The sequence below is a fragment of the Oryctolagus cuniculus genome, chromosome 8 (genome assembly GCF_964237555.1).
Source record: "Oryctolagus cuniculus chromosome 8, mOryCun1.1, whole genome shotgun sequence".
Lineage (NCBI taxonomy): Eukaryota > Metazoa > Chordata > Mammalia > Lagomorpha > Leporidae > Oryctolagus > Oryctolagus cuniculus.
Genome location: NC_091439.1, coordinates 76,439,330 through 76,453,307, shown reverse-complemented (window position 1 = coordinate 76,453,307; position 13,978 = coordinate 76,439,330).

The window sequence follows — 13,978 nt, the reverse complement described above, 5'->3', positions numbered from 1 at the left end:
TAAACAAATAGAAGTTAAAAGCAATAGTTTTGGCATTAAAACAGTTGTGTACTTGAATCTTATTGCCTCACATATCACCTGTTTGACCACTATAAGCAGAAGTCTGTGAGCCATAGTTTTCCATATGTAAAATGGGCTAGCTGCATTATGGTTTTGTGATAATTAAATGGGTTAATATGAGGGGGTCATGAAGGGGCTGGCATTGTGGCACAGTGCATTAAGCAGCCACCTTTCCACTGTTCTACAGGCATCCTATATGGGGCTGCTTCAGTTCCAATCCAGCTCCTTGGTAATGCATCTGCTTGCACTCCTGAACACATGTGGAAGATCTGGAAGAAGCTCCTGGCTCCTGGTTTCGGCCTGGCACAGCCCTGGCTGTTGCAGACATCTGAGGGGTGAAACAACAGACAGAAGATTGTGTGTGTGTGTGTGTGTTTCCCTCCCTATGTGTTACTTTGCCATTCAAAAAAAGCTCATGCAGAATGAAATTAAAATTTGTTGATTTTGGTGTAAATTTTTGTTAAATCCATGCATTTTTTTCATGAACTTTTTGAAGACCACTCAGATATATGGGTTTCAAAAGAAATCTTTCTTCTAAAGATTTGTTTGTTTATTTGAAAAGCAGAGTTACAGAAAGGGAGGGGAAAGACAGAGAGAGAAAGAGTGACAGAGAGAAAGAGAGATGTCCCATCCACTGGTTTACTCTCTAAATGGCAACACCTGCCAGGGTTGGGCCAGGCCAAGTGAAGGAACCTGGAGCTTCTGGGTCTCCCTCGTGGGTGCAGGGACACAAGACTTGGGTCATCCTCCACTGCCTTCCCAGGCCATTACCAGGGAGCTGGGTCAGAAGTGGAGCAGCTGGGATCAAACTGGCACTCATATGGGCTCCTGGCACTGCAGATGGCTGCTTAACCTACTATACCACAGCACTGCCCCAACCCCCCAATTTTTAAATGTTAATTTATTTTCATCTACTTAAAAAGCATTACAATAGAGAGAGGGAGCGAGAGAGTAGATAGATAAATGATAGTTAGATCGATCAACCAAGTGATCAATTTTCCATCTGCTGGTTCACTCCCCAAATGCCTGCAATAGCCAGGGCTGAGCCAGGCAAAGCCAGGAGCCAAGATCTTCATCAGGAGCTCCTAGTCATGTGACAGGGCCCAGGGACTTGGGCCACCATCCTTTGCTTACCAGGTTCATTAGCAGGGAGCTGAACAGGAAGTAGAGTAGCCATGACTTGAAGCAGAGCTCTGATATGGGATCCAGGTGTCCCAAACACTTAACCTACTTCACCACAATGCCTACCCCTCAAATTTTTTTGCACCAAAATAAACTTATCTTTTAATTCCACTGGGTACCCTTGTATAAGTTAAACCTTCATTTCATTGACTATGAGTCCAAAAAGGGGACTGTTATTATCATAACGTATCCCCAAACCTCAGTTTCAGGCCAAGCTTCCAGTTGTTGGCTGTTCTTTCCCTGTGCCTTTGCTCCAAACCAGTGCAAGGAAGTCATTCGATAAATCAGATATGCCAGTTATGAAGGGTAAAGGAGAGTTGCCTTTAAAATAAAAATTAAGGGTGTAGGTGAAATTTTCCTGCTTGCCTATAGGTACTCTTGATAGGACCAGCACAACAGAAGGTCACTTATTACTGGCTTATCTAACTCACAGATTCAATTTCCAGACCATGCTAAGGTCAAGTTCAGAAAGTCAGCAGTGGGAGGCTGAGGTTGCAAGCTACATGTGAACATCAAGAATAAATCAAGTGCACTCACCTTTCTGAAAGCAGGGAGAGAAAGTACAAGAGGCCTTTGTTAATGAGACAGGAAAATCATAGCCTGAAAATGCTGACAATGACATTTCAAACCCGATTCCTTAGTAAGAGGCAAGAACATGTGAAGAAGGGAAAAAAAATTCCCTGAAGTTTTAAAAAGAAAAAAAAAAAGATCCGATATCTGTTATATGTGAGAACTTTATCTTGCAAGGTTACTTGAGTTCACATTTCCTAAACGGGGACATCTCTGCAGAGGGAACACGAGGCTCCTCTTGTGAGGCACTTCGCTGGTAATTTCTGCCTCCGACATATGCTGTCTGATTGACGGTCCTGCCCATCCCCCTGTAGACAGCCACAGACGCACTGGAGACACAGAGTGATCCAATGCAAGTTACCTCACACCCAGCTTCCCTCCAGCCCCAGCCCTAGGGGAGAAGGGTCCTTTGAGACTGGTTCAAGGATGGGAAACCCTAGGAGGACACTAGCATTCCGTATACCTCTGACACAGGAGCAGGAGGATCTTGGTCTTCATTAGCATCAAGAGAGACCTCTCTCCCTTCCATGCTCTCTCTTGAGCAACCATCCTTTCATGTGTTTCTTTCCCATCTACCACATCTGTCTATTAAAACATCTGACTGCAGTCTGAGCCTGGAGAAAGTCCCCCTAGGAGCTCCCCTCCCTCTTCCCTGGCCTTACTTTCCCTCTTTAGGATCTGAATCATACAAAACTCCACTCTTGGAATTCAGTCTGACATCTGGCAATTCAGATGGTGAAATATCACCTAGGTGCAAACTTTGATTCTCCTAAGCTATAGATATAAACTGCACTGTGGCATTTGTAATAAACCAAGGTGCCATGAAGGTAGCATTGGTCCAGACTCTTTCTTTTTTATGTTTTTGTCTTGAAGATTTATTTATTTATTTGGAAAGCAGAGTGCCTGAGAGGGGGAGAGGGGAGTGAGAGAGATTGAGATTTTTTACCTACTGGTTCACTCTTCACATGGCCTTTTAACAGGGCTGTGCCAGGCCAGTAAGAAGCCTGGAACTCTATCCTGGTATTTCACATGGGTAGCAAGGGTCCAAGCAATTGGGCCATTCTCTGTTGTTTTCCCAGGGACATTAGCAGGGAGCTGGATTGGAACTGGAGCAGCAGGGACTCCAACAGGTGCTCCAATATGGGATGCTGGCATTGACATTGGCATTGCAAGTGGTGGCTTAACTTGCTGCACCCCTCAGCCTGCCCCCATGCTTTCGAAAATTAAGAAAGAAAAAGGAAATCAGTGCTGTGATCTCTGAGTTGAACTGGGAGATTCTTCTCTCCTTGTTCAATTTGCAACAGATGTGCTGTGGTTACTGTTGCTTCTCATGTTTGTTTGCTGCTGAAGTTGTAAAGAAATTTCTATGCGGAGACAGGAGCAGTCTGCTTCCCTCATCCACGAGGTGAGAACACTGGGTCAAGGCCAGGAGGAACATGGCAGATGGCCCAGCACAGTAGGGAACAGGGTGACAACAACCTCACTGTCACTAAGGATGAACAGAGGAAGTAGATGCTCCAGAGGCATGCTGGGAACTGGCACAGAAATGACTTGGGTCATACAATGGGGAAAAAGGTGATTGTCTCAAGTTCAAAGCTCTTTTCTTTCTTTTGCTGAATTCAAAAAATCACAACTGAAAGCATGGAGAATTTATAGGCTTTTGTTGAATGCTTGTATCTTTTTTAAAAAATAAAATAATATCTTTGAAGAGGAATAGGGTTGCAAATGAATTTTTTTAAAGATCAAGGAGAATACATTAGAAAGCAGGAAGAAGTGTTAAGATAAGTATTTTAGCCAGATTGGAGAAAGTAACCTTCAAGAAATCATTATACATCACCCCTCCCCCCACAAAAAAGACAATTTAAGCAAAGGAGGGAGACTCGCTGAGTTCCACGAGAATAGCAAAGCATTTTAGAAATAGATACAGTTGGATCCAATTATAATTCAAATTGCTTTGTGAATTGGGTTTCACCCTGTTGAAAAAAGTGCCTTAGAGGGGTGGGTGGTGTGGAACAGTGGGTTAAGCCTTTGCTTATGTTGCCAGTATGCCATATTGGAGTGCTGATTTGAGTCTCTGCTACTTGCTTTCCATTCAGCTTCCTGTTAACGCACCTGGGAAGGCAGAAGAGATGGCCCAAATACTTGGGCTCCTGGCTCCTGCCAACCATGTAGGAGGCCTGGATAGAGTTCCTGGCTCCTGGGTTCTCTTTATTTCTCTCTCTGTGACTCTGCCTTTTAAGCAAATAAATCTATTTTTTTTTAAATGAAAGTACAGTGAGGGGTTGACATTTGCTGCAGCAATTAAGGTACCACATGGGAAGCCTGTGTCCCATATCACAGTGTCCTGATTAAATTCTTTTTTTTTTTTTTAAGATTTATATATTTATTTGACAGGCAGAGTTACAGAGAGAGAGAATGAGAGATGAGAAAGAGAGAGAAAATCTTCCATCCACTGGTTCACTTCCCAAATGGCTACAATGACCAGGGCTGGGCCAGGCTGAAGCCAGGGACTAGGAGCTTCTTCCAGGTCTCCAAGTGGGTGCAGGGGCCCAAGCACTTGGGCCGTCTTCTGCCACTTTCCAAAGTCATTATAATGGAGCTGGATAGGAAGCAAAGCAGTTGGACCGGAACTGACGCCCATATGGGATGCTGGCACTGCAGCATGTAGCTTAACCCGCTAAGCCACAGCGCCGACCCCTGCTCCAATTCTGAACCTAGCTTTCTGCTAGGCAGACTCTGGGAGGCAGAAAGTGATGGCTCAGTTAGCTGGCTCTCTTCCGCCCATGTTGGGGACCCGGACTGATTTTTGGGCTCCTGGCTTCAACATGGCCCTACTCCAGCTGTTGCAGACATTTGGGGAGTGAATCAGCAGATGGAAGATCTCTGTCTCTTTGTTGCTCTGCCTTTCAAATAAATAAAAATAAAAATAAACACAAGAGTAACAAGCACCCTCAGCCTAAAATTTTGGTGTTTCTACCTCATCAGAGAAAAGCAGAACATAATTAAACAATTAAATATCACTGGTACTCACTTTAAGTCACTTCCTGTTGAAATCCTTGCAAACAAGATTGATCTTCTAGGGGCAACCTGACTGTTATCAGGACAGGGGGTGTGGGCCATCAGAAGCTTGTCCTGGCTGGCACATTTAGTTTCTCATTAGAATGCATCCACTCCAGCCTGACACTTGAAACCACGAGATGAAATTTTAGCTGCCTTGGTGTCACCAAAATCATAGTTAAAATGTGACACGCCATGAAGTTTGTGACATGGCATGTTTAGCTTTGAGCTCAGGCCTTTAAAATGAAGCCTTGCGCTTCCCTCTTGTGTCTTGAGAAACTCTTAATTTTCCCCTTACTTGAAAATGTACCTGACTCACGCAAGCCAGAGGAGCTCCGCCCTGCATTCTCTGATCCTGCTTTATGACTCAGTTAGAAGATGAAGATCTTCTATCAGGAAGCCCCAGTTCAACTATTAGGGAAACAAAAGGGATTTTAATAGATGGGGTTGCAGTAGATGGGGATTCATGGTATTAATTCAAAATTCAACTGCCTTTTGTGATATAACTTACTTCGATACATTCATTTAACATTGGAGAAAGTGATGTCAGACTTGTGACATGGCTCTTGAACCCAAGAGCCAGGTAATGGACAAAGAAATAATGAGGTGTTGTTGCTTGCATTACTGGAATGTCCTGAAAACTGCAGCTTTCATGGCAATGAATGTGAATAAACGCATGAAATTCATTTCGCTAATGTGTGCTCTCAGTGTGTTTTCAGGAGAGGAGACTGTCAATCATAATCAGCTTTTTTGATCTCAAAGGTCCTTTTCCATTGTAAAATCCTGACTGATTTATTGAGCAGCAGCGTTGTGTAAGGCACTTTAACCAATGTTGGCTTTCACATCAAATGCTGAGACAAGCTTGGGAATCTCCCTGGGGACCTTCCTCCACACAAGAACCTATACTCTCTCCAATCACTGGAATATTTTCCAAGAAACCCATTGTGACTTCAGTGACAAATGACTTCTGTTGTGAAGTTCCTACTGGAATTGATTTCGTGAAACACTCAATGCCTATCCTTGTGATATTCAAAAATCTTGGGATTCTTTTTTGTTGAATCCGTTTCTTGGATCTACTATATTATTAACTAAGTAAAAGATAAGAGAGATTTGTACATCAGTCAAACCGTCAGATACAGGAAGTAGCTTCATGGCTATTTTCTTTTTTTTTTTTTTAAAGATTTATTTTATGTGAAAGAGTTACAGAGAGACAGAGGCAGAGAGAGAGATGGAGAGAGGTCTTCCATCCACTTTCTCACTCCCCAGATGGCCGCAACAGCCAGAGCTACGGCAATCCGAAGTCAAGAGCTAGGAGCCAGTAGCTTCTTCCAGGTTTCCCAAGCAAATACAGGGGCCCAAGGACTTGAGCCATCTTCCCATGCTTTCCCAGGCCATAGCAGAGAGCTGGATTGGAAGTGGAGCAGCCAGGACTCAAACTGGCATCCATATGGGATGCCGGCACTGCAGGCAGTGGCTTCACCCAGTGCTATGGTCCCAAGGCTATTTTAAGAAATATGAAAGAGGGCATGGCACTCAGCAAGTGTTGGATTGCTGAATAGTGTTTGTTTATGAAAAAAGTTTTATAGAACCAGGAATGAAGTTAGGGGTGACAGGAGCAAAAAAATACTGGGATAGGATAAAGGTGCCGTGTGAGAGAGGGGAGGAGGAGGGTTCACAGTTCATGTTTCTGTGGAATATGCACCTCACATTGGGCACATTTTAATGAAGAAACTGTAATTAAATGTGTGCCCTTTTCCTGCCTACATAGATAAAAAAAACTGTCAAAGGAAATGAAAGAAGCTGCTTTTGCTTAACAGATACAAATAGATGGAATATTTTCATACTAATTTTGTCATATTTCACCTACACATCTTTGGACTCTATAGTTTTGAAAAGAAACAAATCTGTTTTATCTTTAGGGAACATTCCTCCCCCACCCTTTACAGAAGTGGAAACTGAAGTGCAGAGGGGTTAAGGAAACTGTCCATGGCCCTACAGCCCTACAGAAAGTTAAGTGGCAGAACCCAGACGCGACGCAATGCCTGCTTCCTCACGCCCAGGTCTGTAGACTTGAACACCTCTATACAGCAGAGCGGCTTCTCTATGAGAAAACACAACACTGACCTCAGTGTCTTGTAACTGTGCAGCTGCCTTCCTTCCTGGACTCAAAAGTCCCTTCCCTGGGGGCAGTGCCCTTGTCTAACCTCCCCTCTAAGCCTGCGGTACCTGGCACAGCTTCTGGCATTCATAGGTTTAAATAGTGCACTAAGCTTTTTTTTTTTTTTTAAGAAGACTTTTATTTAATAAATATAAATTTTGGAAGTACAACTTTAGGATTATAGTGGTTTTTCCCCCTATAACAACCCTCCCACCCACAAACCATCCCATCTCCTACTCCCTCTCCCATCCCATTCTTCATTAAGATTCATTTTCAATTATCTTTATATACAGAAGATCAATTTAGTATACACTAAGTAAAGATTTCAACAGACTGCACCCACACAGAAACACAAAGTATAAAGTACTGTTTGAATACAAGTTTCACCGTTAATTCACATAGTACAACACATTAAGGACAGAGATCCTACATGGGGAGTAAGTGCACAGTGACTCCTGTTGTTGATTTAACAATTGACACTCTTATTTATGACATCAGTAATCACCTGAGGCTCTTGTCATGACCTGCCAAGGCTATGGAAGCTTTTTGAGTTCGCCAACTCCGATCATATTTAGACAAGGTCATAGTCAAAGTGGAAGTTCTCTTCTCCCTTCAGAGAAAGGTACCTCCTTCTTTGATGGCCTGTTCTTTCCACTGGGATCTCACTTGCAGAGACCTTTCATTTAGATAATTTTTGTGCACTAAGATTAATTATATAATCTCTTAAAATAAGATGGTTGGGTCAAGCCCTGTGAGTCTGGGATTCCTAAAGCAGTGATTTAAAGGATTCTGGTCCCATCAATAGGCTAACTGAGGAGTGACTTCGGGAAGTCTGTTTCCTGTCTCTGGCCCTCAGCTTCCACACTCTGAAGGGGAGGTTCGTGTGGTCGCTGAGGTCCTTCATTTCTGCCTCTGTGGGTATTCCCTGCCGGGCTTCACCTCACAGTTGCCACAGGACGAGCGGCTGCTACCACCCCGCACAGGGAAACCCAGTAGTGAACGTAGCCCGCCACGTAGGCGGTGCAGGTGCTAACAGCCAGGAGCAGTGCTGCCCCCAGGGCAAACAGCGAGGCTTCATGAAGCTGGCATGCAGCTTGTTGAAGTACAGTGGGCACTGGGATGTCTCTTTCTGGCGGCCTTGGCCCTCTTGGCGTACGTGAGCTGCCCGCAGCATCCAGGGTCTTGAGCCTATCTTGACGCCGTCTTGAAATGGGTTAGGGAACAGCTTTATTTTTCATGGCTTCGAAATGCCCATGACGTTATGCTTTCTAGAATTCAAGTTGAGCAGCCGCGTTAATGATCTCGGTCAACAGAGATGCAATTCTAGCCATAGCTAAACCTTTAGTATCTACTGGCCGGCTATGTGAGCGGAAAGTTAAATGTGAAAACAGAAATTGTGGTCTTGCTTTCCTGGGCTCCCATCTTAGCATTTTGTCTATAATGCTGCTGTGAAGACACAAGCTGGTGGACAGAGTGGAGTCTTTGGCAGACACAGTGACTGGATTTGTGGCCCAGCTATTTGCTTATTTTCAAAAGATTTATTTATTTACGTGAAAGGTAGAGTTACAAAGAGGCAGAAGCAGAGAGAGAGAGGTCTTCCACCCACTGGTTCATTCCCCAGATGGCTGCAATGGCTAGAGCTGGGCAGATCTGAAACTAGAAGACAGGAGCTTCTTCTGGTTCTCCCACGAAGGTGCAAGGGCCCAAGGTCTTGGGCCATCTTCTACTGCTTTTCCAGGCCGTAGCAGAGAGCTGGATCAGAAGTGGGGCAGCCAGGACATGAACCGGTGCCCATATGGATGCTGGCATCACAGGTGGTGGTTTTTCCCTCTATGTCACAACACCCACCCCTGAACTAATTTTAGATGTACAAAAAGTTGTGGAAAAGGTACAGAGAATTATCATGTGAGTAGATTTATAAGAAGTGTTCCTTCTTTTTCTATGCAATGTAAATCCGGTCTACACATTTTTATTTTTTTAAAAAAGCAAGAGCTCAAAATCTTACCTTTGGTTTGGCCTCCTAAGTATATCCATCCATCCATCCATCCACCTTCACTTATCTATCTATCTATCTATCATCTATCTTCATCATGATCACATCTTTTTTTAATCCTAAGACTGTCTCTCAAGCAGTTTTAGGTTCACAGTAAAGTTGAGTGGCAAGGATAGAGAGTTCCCATTCACACCCTGCATCACAAATGAAAAGCCTCCAGTATCAATACTTACACCGGAGTGGTTCCTAAGTTGCAATCAATGCACCTACATTAGTGCATCCTTGTTACCCAAAGTCCATGGTTTACACTGGTTTACATAGAGTTTACTCTTGGCATTGACATTCTACGGGCTTTGACAAATGTATAACAACATATACCTACTACATTAGTGTCTTTAAAAATAGTCTTGCTACCCTAAAAATGTTCTGTGCTCTGTTTATTCATCCCCTCTCTCCCTGCAACCCTGTCCATCACTAATCATTTTCCCATCTCCATAGTTTTGCCTTTTGCAGACTGTTACATAGCTGCAATCATATAGCTGTAGCCCTTTCAGATTGAGCTCTTTCATTTCTTTCATTAGTCCTCATTTATCTATGGAAAATGCATTCCAAGGCCCTCAGTGGGTGCCTGAAATCAGGGATAGTATTAAAATATATATGCACTGTATTTTTTCTTTAATTTATAAATTAGGTACACTAGCAGATTAACAGTAATTAGTGCTTTATAACCTTTCTAATCTACCATAATAAAAGTTATGTGAATGGGATCTCTTTCCCTCAAAGTAGCTAATTGTACTGTGCTCACTCTTGTAATGATGTGAGATGATGCAGTGCCTGTGTGAGGAGATGAAGTGAGGAATTGGGACATAGTGGGCCTTGGGATGTAGTGCTAAGCTACTGTTGACATGGGCCTTGGGATGTAGTGCTAAGCTACTGATTTCCTGCTTCACTCCCTGAGAAACATTCTGAATGGAGCAAAATCTACCACCATCCGGCTTGCTCCTCCCCTGGATGTGTATCATCCCCAGGTCCAGGGAATAACATGTGAGATAAACAATTCAGATATTTGACTTCTGAAAAATTTTTCCAAGATACAAATATTTCAGCTTATTTACTAACTCCAAAATCCAATAATCTCAATTTGTTTTCACCGAAAAGAAACTTCATGGTATATTTCAGGAGACAAGATATCGTCTTTCTAGAAAATAAGAACTACTCATCATTAGCTATTTTTACATGGTTATTACAATCATCAGCCCCAATGGATACCTTATTTGAAGCTAGTATACTGATGTATAGTATATTGAATATACCATTTCACATTAATTTTTCTGAGTTAATTATCCTTTATTGTTTGCATCTTTTCTTTTGTTAGAATCTGATATCCTTAAGGAAAATAATTGAATCTTACTCACTTTTCTTTTTCCAGGCCCTCTTACCGTGACTGGTACAATATTTGGAGATTGTATAAATTGAATTTTTGAATAAGATGTTTAGAAACTTAACTAGCTCATGAAAGTTATAGCAATGAGATTTTATTATTGGAATGAACAGAAACCACTACCATTTTTAAAGTACTTGTTTCATTAACACATTTTATAAAAACACATTTTGTTAATATCCATTTTTTTTTAAAGATTTTATTTGTTTATTTGAGAGGCAGAGTTACAGACAGTGAGAGAGACAGAGAGAAAGGTCTTCCCTCCACTGGTTCACTCCCCAAATGGCCACAATGGCCGGAGCTGTAGTGATCCGAAGCCAGGAGCCAGGAGCCTCCTCTGAGTCTCCCAAGTGGGTGCAGGGGCTGAAGGACTTGGGCCATCCTCCACTGCTTTCCCAGGCCACAGCAGAGAGCTGGATCGGAAGAGGAGCAGCCAGGACCAGAACCGGCGCCCATATGGGATGTCAGCACCACAGGCGGAGGATTAACCCACTGTGCCATGGCACCGGCCCCTCCAATTTTAATTTTTCTCAAAACTGGGAAAAATATTGCTAACAATGGAATGTTAGCACACATGGAGGGAAAGGGAATAAGTTTCAACTTTGTTTTTTTTTATCATAAAAAAGAATAATTTAAAAATCAGTTAGTACATATAGTCTTTTTTTTTTTTTTTTTTTTTTTTTTTTTTTTTTTTTTTTTTTTTTTGACAGGCAGAGTGGACAGTGTGAGAGAGAGACAGAGAGAAAGGTCTTCCTTTTGCCATTGGTTCACCCTCCAATGGCTGCCGCGGCCGGCGCGCTGCGGCCGGCGCACCGCGCTGATCCGATGGCAGGAGCCAGGAGCCAGGTGCTTTTCCTGGTCTCCCATGGGGTGCAGGGCCCAAGCACTTGGGCCATCCTCCACTGCACTCCCTGGCCACAGCAGAGAGCTGTCCTGGAAGAGGGGCAACCGGGACAGAATCCGGCGCCCCGGCCGGGACTAGAACCTGCTGTGCCGGTGCTGCAAGGCGGAGGATTAGCCTAGTAAGCCGCTGCACCAGCCCAGTACATATAGTCTTAAAATGTGACTATGAAACATCCAAGTAATAACAACCTAGGCTCTTCAATCCAATTTTTAAGAATGTAAGTTAGAGTCTATGGATTAGGTAGTGGGTAAACTTTGGGTATTTGGACACTTCCAGTCATCTCCCAAAGTAGGTATAACTTCATCCCCAGGAGAGGTAGGGGAGGAGAGAGAGAAAGAGCTTTTCATTTCTGCATAATAGTCAAATCCAGACCGCTTTGGATAAGTAAGGTAAATACCTTTGGAGGTGGAGCTCACAAAGTGAACTTTGAAAAACTAGTCAGAGAGATACAGAGAAATCATTATTCTGACCCCAGGCATTAGGATCTGTGCACCAGAGCTGAGAGATACAAGTTGTTTCAGTCCTTGCATCTACATCTGGATCTGGATCAGCATGGACATAAACCTCTGTCCTAATCCTTGGTCTTAAAGGATTCCTCTAGGATACTTATGATATAGAACTGAAAATTAATACCAGAACTACACTACATTATTTCTGCTTTTATTGTGTATGAGGCTAATTCCGAAAGTTCATAGAAAGATGGAATTAAAAGGTAAGCTTATTTTAGTTCAAAATTTTTTGAAATCCAAGCATAGCTTTTTTCCCCTTAATGCACCTTTTCAACAAACAGTTTGAACTACCTTCATATATAACCAAAATTAATTTACAAATACATTGCATAGAGGTCATTGCTGTTGTAGTGATTCTTAGCTAGTGGTTGTTCTCATCTTTATGGTAACCTGACAGGTGTAACTATGGACACACACTGGAACAGGGCAGTCCTGGCTTTGTTATGCAGAGCTGGCAATCCAACAAAGTATCACCCTAAAGATAATTTCTCCTGTCAGTTGTTGTCAGTATGTTAAGTATTTTGAAAATATTAGTACAAAGGTTTGGAGTGAATTCCTTCAACCTGGGTAACCAACACAGGAAACAGTAGAAACAACAAAAATCCCCAAATCCTTTCGGAAATGGTAGTTTGTTACTAATTCCTTTCCTGCTATAAATTTGGCTTGATGCCAAAAGAAGTCTTGCAAGCTAGTAAGCCTTTATTAGCATTTGGTATTTGGTTTCCATCTGTGAGAATGCTAAAAGTCGCATTAAAATTGAAAAGGTGCAGGAGAAGTTGCTAAGCACCTAGCTATCCTGCATAGTGACAGCAGGACCCAATCTGATCTGGATGTGTTTGACACATTGGATGTGTTTGACATAGCACTATGGGAAGATGTATGAATACTTTCTGAGAACTCTGCAGAAAATTTTATGTGACTTTATAATAGAGACTTAGGTCTAGCAATAAAAATGAGCCAAAAAATAGATTCTGTTCCCCGTTCTCTGGAAATCTCATAAACTTTATGTCTTTGGTGACCCTGGGAAGAAATAAGTGCTCATCAATCATAACTGAGATGGAATTTCCTGGTCAATTTGGCAGGATTGGGTTTAGTACATAATTTAATTTGATTTCAAGACTATAAATATATATAACATTTTTATACCAGGTATGTGCATGTATATAGATAAATCAGGGATGAGGAGCCATTTTTCTGCCAAGGGCCACTGGGATATTTATAACATCATTCAAGGGCCACACAAAACTATATAACGTAATAATTAGCCTGCTATAAATGTATTGGATTTCAAGTTCTGCCTATGGTTGCCTTGGCATGGCCGGGCCAAGTGACTTCATGGACTTTATGTGGCTTGAGGGCTGGATCTTCCTCACCCTTGATATAAGGTATTCAATATAGTGTCTGGCAAATAGTAAATTCCCCAATACATTTTATCTAATATTTTAACACTGTTAATTTTTGTAGAAAAATTCTTATTACTTTAATTCTTCCAAATACTTGCTGTTTGGAAAAATTGTTAACCTTTCTTTGGTACAAAAATAACCAATATCTGATTAGTTCATGTGCTTTACATAATGTTCAGGTCACAGCATTGGAGGAATGAATAGCATCTCCAATTTAAATTGGATGCTAAAATTTTTAAAAGCTTATTTGAGAGAATAAGGGGAGGAAAGAGAGAGAGAAAGAGACAGAGAGAGAGAGAGAGAGGATATCTTGTCTGCCGGTTCAGCTCCTAGATGTCTACAATGACTGGGGCTGTGCCAAAGCTGGAAATTGTGAAATCAATCCAGGTTTGCCATGTGAGTGGCAGGAACCCAATCATTTGAGTCATCACTGCTGCCTCCTAGGGTCTGCATTAGCAGGAAGCTGGAATCGAGCCAGAGGGAGGTATTGAACCTGGGCACTCCCATGTGGGATGTAGGCATGCTAATCAGTGGCTTAACTGCTAGGCTAAAAGCCTGCCCCTAAATTGGATATTTGCAGGATATTAAGATATGGAACCTGAATTGTCCAATATATTGAATTATTCCTGTATTATCAACTAAGATCCTAAATCATGTGTTAATGTATTCGACTCAGAGCTCTACCAAAACTTCCAGAACAA